The 6,870-nt window shown below is 40.0% G+C and overlaps 1 non-coding gene across 1 annotated transcript; it reads left to right on the top strand.

Moving 5' to 3' along the window:
• Window positions 1–2,496: 2,496 nt before the first annotated feature.
• Window positions 2,497–2,603, top strand: LOC128126490 (small nucleolar RNA R71). The gene has a single exon (XR_008224486.1). It is a non-coding gene; the product is annotated as a small nucleolar RNA R71 (small nucleolar RNA).
• The last annotated feature ends 4,267 nt before the right edge of the window (window positions 2,604–6,870 follow it).

Genomic DNA, 6,870 nt, shown 5'->3' with positions numbered 1-6,870 from the left:
TCTATGGGTATTTGGAAATACCCGGAAAACCCGTCTAAGAAGCAATAATAGCTATGGCCCGAAAGTCTCTCTAACATTTGGTCTATGAAAGGAAGGGGGAAATGGTCTTTGCGAGTGGCATTGTTTAGCTTGCGATAATCGATACACACTCGCCAACCGGTTACCGTTCGCGTTGGAATTAACTCATTCTTCTCGTTGGTAATGACCGTCATTCCTCCTTTCTTGGGCACCACCTGGACCGGACTCACCCATGGGCTATCGGAGATGGAGTAGATGATTCCTGCATCCAAAAGCTTTACCACCTCCTTCTTGACGACTTCTTGCATGTTCGGGTTTAATCTTCTTTGATGTTGCACCACCGGTCTGGCTCCTTCTTCTAAGTTTATTTTGTGAGAGCAGTAGGATGGACTTATTCCCTTTATGTCGGAGATGCTCCACGCGATGGCTTTCTTTCTTTTCTTCAGTACCCGTACAAGCTCTTCCTTTTCTGTCTTGGAGAGATCTGAGGCTATAATTACTGGCTTCTGATTTCCTTCTTCCAGAAAGGCGTATTCCAGATGGTTAGGCAGTGTTTTGAGCTCCAATTTAGTGTTCATAGTGGCGTACTCGCCGAGTGCAGGTATGGTACTCGGCGAGTTCATGGCGGCATTTGCGACTGCTGACTTTTCTTCAGGTGTACTCGGCGAGTAGATCGGGTCTACTCGGCGAGTAGGGCTTTCAGCTTGGTTTTTGAGTTCTTCATACTCTGCTTCCTCCAACAGTCTTTCAATCTCTAGTAAATCTTTCTCTGGATCAAATACTTCTTCAAAAGCTGCAACCTTGCTGGAATCTTCAGGTATGTCTCCTTCCAATAACTCGTCAAGCATGTCGATTGAGAACGCCGTGTCGTCACTACTCCTTGAGTACTTCATGGCTTGGTCTACCCCGAATGTTACTGAGTCATCCCCAACTCGCAATGTGAGCTTTGAGTCTCTTATGTCTACGATGGCGCTAGCGGTGTTGAGGAAGGGTCTTCCAAGGATGATTGGTACTTGCGGATCCGCCTCCATGTCAAGAATGATGAAGTCAGCCGGGAAGACAAACTTGTCTACTTTCACTAATAGATCTTCACATATGCCTCTTGGGAAAGTAACCGTCTTGTTTGCTAAATGAATTGCCATCCGAATTGGCTTTGGCTCTGGGAGGTCCAGCTTTTTGAAGAACGAGTATGGCATAAGGTTTACACTCGCTCCCGAATCAGCTAAAGCATGAATTGCTGCCAAGTTGCCAAATTGGCAAGGTAAAGTTAAGCTCCCCGGATCACCCTTCTTCTTTGGTAGTTTGTTTAGCATGGCTGCGGAGCAATTCTCATTCAATACTACTTTCTGCACCTCTTCCATCTTTCTTCTATTAGTGAGGAGTTCCTTAAGGAACTTTGCGTACTTGGGCATTTGCATGACGGCTTCGATGAAAGGAATGTTTATTTGAAGAGTTTTAATATGATCAAGGAATTTCTGATACTCCTCTTCCTGCTTCTCCTTCTTGGCTCGGGCTGGGTACGGCATTGGAGGCTGGTAAGGTTTGACGGGTGGCTGATCATGCGGTTTTTCAGATGTACTCGCCGAGTACATCGGTCCTACTCGGCGAGTAGATCTCTCAGATTGTGAATGTTGGTTCTCAGCTTGTGCTTCCGTTTCTTCCTTCTGTGAGTCCTTATTCTCTTCAGTACGAATGGGGGCCAGGGGAGTAATAACCTTCCCACTTCTTGTGGTAATAATGTTCACTTGCGCGCCTCGTGGGTTGTTATCGGTTTTGCTAGGAAGTTCACCCGGTGACCTTTGGTTTAATTGTTGAGCGAGTTGCCCAAGCTGAGTTTCTATATTATGGATGGATGCTTGCTGATTCCTGAGCATTGTTCTTGTTTCTTGGATAGCAGCATCGTGGTCACTGTGTCTTTTCTCGGAAGCAGCCACAAATTTAGTTAGCATCTCTTCCAAGCTTGGCTTCTTCTCTTGCACCGGCTCCTCTTTTTGGTAGAATCCTCTCCCTTTTTGCCTATACTTCTCCTCCTTGGCCTTCTTGTACTCTTCATAAGGCAACCACTCCTTCTTCTGTTTTCGCCAGTCTTCTTCATATCGGTCACCGCTCGAATAGCATGCTTGTGCCTTTTTGTTGCCGTGCTCATCCAAATCACAATCTCTAGTGAGGTGAGGTCCATTGCAATTCTCGCAACCCACCCGTATGGCATGGATCGTTTGATCCATTTTATCCATTCTTCTATCCATGGTTTTTAACATGGCCATGACCGCGGATAAATCTTCAGTAGCAGCATATGCGGCTCCCCTCGTGACATCATTCCTTGGGTTGTGGTATTCTCTAGAGTGTTTAGAGAATTCTTCAATTAATTCTTTGATTACCGGGGGTGGCTTCTTCGTAAGTGGGCCCTGTGAGTCTAGCAGCTGCCGGGTCGTAACATTGACTCCATCATAAAAGATGGACACTTCTTGTTGGCTATTTAGATCATGGTGTGGGCAATTTCGTAGTAGACTTTTGTACCTCTCCCATGCTTCATACAACGACTCTCCAGCTTGTTGTTCAAAATTTGCAATGGCCTTCTTGAGCTTGGCTATTTTTGATGGTGGGCAAAAGTGATCTATAAATTCTTCCTTCATTCTGGCCCAAGTAGTGACTGACCCAGGAGGAAGTGATTTGAGCCAGTCTTTAGCAGCACCCTTGAAGGTTACTGGAAGCATCCTAAGCAGCTGAGTTTCGCGGGTAACATTTGGAATGTTGAAGTAATCAGCAACATCATTTACTTCATCCAAATGTTTGTAGGCGTCTTCATGATCTTTCCCGTGGAAAGGTATCTCCTTGAGTGAAGCTAGGATATGACCTTTTAGCTCAAAGGTGGCAGTTGCGGGAATTGCGGGTTGCACAAGTCCCGGGCCATGGTCGTCGCGCATCCTCTTCTTCCATTCTCCCATGGGAATTTCATCAATGTTAGCCATAGTGAATGCTAATTCTTCCTCCTCTTCGGTGTCTTGCTCGTAAGTTGCCTCGTCTTCTTCCTCGGTTTCGTATCTAATTTCTTCTTGAATTGGCTCTTCAATTATTAAGGAAGCGCTTGAAGCTCCGGATTTGCTGCTCTTCTTTTTTCCGAAAACAGTCTTCAAGTTGGACAATGGTGATTTCTTTGGTGTGCTTGAACTCTCCACGTCCTTCCCTTTGTTTCTTTTCAATTCGGATTCGGGGTCTTCAAACGGGGGTACCAGTGGTGTGTTTGCTCCTCTGGTCATGAAAGTCCTGAAATTAATCAAATAAAAGCGTAAAAAGAACAAAAAAAATTGCAAACAACTAAAAGAAAAAAAATTCTAAATGAGCTGTTACTCGCCGAGTAGTCGCGAGTGCACTCGGCGAGTAGCAGTGATTTTTCAAAAAAATTTCTAAGTTTTAAATCTAACTAAAACAGATACTAAAACCTAATTGCTATTTACTAAACTGCAATAAATGAACTTTATGCAAGTAAACTAACACAAATGATCGAAAAAATTAGGAATTAGCTTAATTATTTAGAACCGTTCCCCGGCAACGGCGCCAAAAACTTGATGTGTGTAAATTCAACTAGTTTTATCCCTACTTTTTATTAATAATTTGAGCAAACAAAGGCAGTGAACCTGTCTTTAAGTGGTGTAGGTTGATAAGTAAGGTATCGAACTCAGGGAACGGAAATTAAACTAATAGCTAATTTTAACTAAAATAAATAATAACAGTAAATGGTTTTTCTCTAGTTTTGCAAGACTAGAAACTTAACAAATTAAATTTAACTAATTAACTAAAGCAACAACTATTCACCAAATTTGATAAAGATGTTTCTATTTAGGTTCAACCAATTCACTCCTATGGTTATTTAAGTTAAGATAGATTAATTGCTATTGGTTACCAATGATAATAGTTAGGTTCATGTTCATTACTCCTAACCCTTAGACAATTAACTAATTTAAGCGTTGATCAAGTGTTTAAACTAATTAATTCCCTAGATTAATTATTTGGGTTAAATAAGATTTGTAATGGTCAATTAAGTTATTAATTCAATTAACCTCTTGTTGGTGGTTTCTCAACAAGCTCACACATTAATCTTCCTATTTTCTTATTAATCTTAGTTTCATAATCATTACTTCCAAGCATACGTTTTAGCATTCACATAGACATATGAGGTTAACAATTAGGTGATGTTCATGCAACCTAATTGCCTTCCAATTAACAGAAAATAGTAGTAATTAACACATAAGGTTCTTTAACAAACTTAATTTAACAAATCACCATTAGACAATTAAACAAAATTCAATAATTAAACCATAGGAGTTCTTTGGTATTCCCCAAACAGAAACAAAAACGAGTTTAGCTCATAGTTGCAGTAGAAACAAACAAAGAAACAAAGTTTAAGAAAGCAAACATGTTTAATTCCTAAGTCTAAGTGGTAGAATTAACCTAATTGCTTGAATTCTTCCAACTCTTGAAGCTTAGGGTTCTTCAATGCCTTCTGAATCTTTTTGTCGCCGGTAATTCTCCCAAAATTCGCCAGAAGTTTTATCCCAAGTGATCAGGATTCGTCTTATAAAGATATCTCAAAACAGAGGCTACTCGGCGAGTAGCAGAATCAACTCGCCGAGTAGGTCAATACTTATCCGTCTTCAGGTTAGCAGTCGTACATATCTTCTAGTATCTCATCGTGTACTCGCCGAGTAGGGCCGAGGTACTCGCCGAGTAGGTCATTCTTGGCACCCTTTAATCTTCTCTTGCTTTCCTTTTCTCCTTTTTACATCCAAGCATATCTTTTGGGCTGAAAACACAATTCAAAGCATTTTAAGTACCTTTTGTCCAAATTATTCTCATAATTAACCAAAAATAACTAAGAATATATGTTAAATAATTAACTAATTATGCACATATCAATGGGAGACTCCAAAGTTAAAGTTCCAATGGCTTTTGGGACAAAGCTTACACCCTCTTTGGAGAAGCCAGCCGCTAACATGACGCTTTATCGTCAAATGATTGGGTCTCTGATGTATCTCATAGCTAGTAGACCTGACATCATGTTTTTAGTCTGCTATTGTGCTAGATTCCAAGCTAACCCACGCGAACCTCATTTGCAAGCTGTGGAAAACATCTTTCGCTATCTGAAGCGAACCTCCTCTCTCGGTATGTGGTATCCAGTCAACTCAGGATTCTTTGTCCAAGCGTTCTCAAATGCTGACTTAGATGGCTGTGGATTAGATCGTAAAAGCACCACTGGAGGATGCCAATTTCTCGACCGTAAATTGGTTAGCTGGCAATCAAAGAAACAAACTTGTGTTTCTCTCTCCACTGTAGAAGCTAAATACATAGCTGCAACATCATGCACATCTCAAGTTGTATGGATACAAAGTCAGCTTTGAGATAACGGGCTGAACATGAAGAAAATCCCACTATATTGCGACTCTGAGAGTGCAATTAGGATTTGTCACAACCCGGTGAAACACTCAAAGACTAAACGTATAGCACTGAGGTATCACTTTGTCAAAGATCACGTGGAAGATGGCAACGTGGAAATCCATTTCGTAAGGACAACTGATCAACTGGTAGATATATTCACTAAGGCTTTACCTGAAGCAAGCTTCAACAAGATTTGGCAAGGCCTAGGAATGATGGAAGCAGAATCAGTACCAAAGTCTCCTTCGCTTCTATAAGGGTAAGAAGAAAAATAGAGCGAACCAAAATGAACCGAACGTTCGGTCTATTTTGGGTTCGGTTTATTTCGGGTGAAGCTCGACCACAAACCGAAATGAACCGAACATTCGGTCTATTTCAGGTTCGGTCCTTCTAAACTCAGTCGCTTCTTTTTTCTTATCAAGGCATTTTGATTGTATTCCTATGTACACCCTTTTAAATACTTCTTTCTCTATTCATAAAATCCAAAAATATTTTTCTTTTTTGTTCAATTGAACAACTCTCACAAAATACAAAAAAAAATTATTTTATTTTCATCTAATGTTTTTCTTTGTATAAGTGTTATTCTCGATGGTGAAGCTAAAGCAGGTATATTTTTTTTATATAAATTACTTAGGTGTCCCTAGAAGTATGCTGCTGCATGTTGACTAAAGCCTCCACATATTTTGAGTGAAGCCTTAATAACATGATATATACAAATCATGTTTTCCCAAACTAGGCTGTCATATTCACTCTAATCATGAGCTACCTTACTCTTCTCAAATTGAGCTTAGAGTTTTCTGCTTGGTCCATCTTTTTATAGCAGAGGTACATTTGCTTCTTATACCACCTACAACATTTTTCTTCATCACACTTCATCTCACCAATATAACCCTTGAGACTCTCAGCACTTACCATTGAGGTTTATGGTTATACAAAATCTGTGTTAATGATCTTAGTTTCGTGCCACTATGTACTAAGTGAAACCCACCATTCAACACCATTAATGAATTGACGGTTAATGATAACTAGGTTACAACTTTTAAAAGAAATCTCTTTTTATTATGAGTGATCCTTCTGAAAATTTCTATTACCAAGAACTTTTCTTCCCCAAGGATCCAGTTAAACTTTTTTTTGGTATTTCTCACCTATCCACAAGTCACTAAAATTTTCCCTACCTACTTGTTCAAAAGATCACATTGATCTCACAAGTACTTCATTCAATTTCGGTCTTATATCAAGTATCGAAATCATGAATTGAAGCGAAAGCCACCCTTTATAAGCTTTAATTAAAAAGATGTCTTTCAATACTTCTTAACAAGTTATTGATCATTATTTAATGGGAACACAAGCACTTTAAAGTCTCTCTTGACTTTGAAGGAAGAGATTCGTGCCCGGAATCAGGTGTTTTATGTTTTTTTAAGA

The sequence above is a fragment of the Lactuca sativa genome, chromosome 5 (genome assembly GCF_002870075.4).
Source record: "Lactuca sativa cultivar Salinas chromosome 5, Lsat_Salinas_v11, whole genome shotgun sequence".
Taxonomy (NCBI): domain Eukaryota; kingdom Viridiplantae; phylum Streptophyta; class Magnoliopsida; order Asterales; family Asteraceae; genus Lactuca; species Lactuca sativa.
This window is presented reverse-complemented; position numbering and strand designations above follow the sequence as displayed.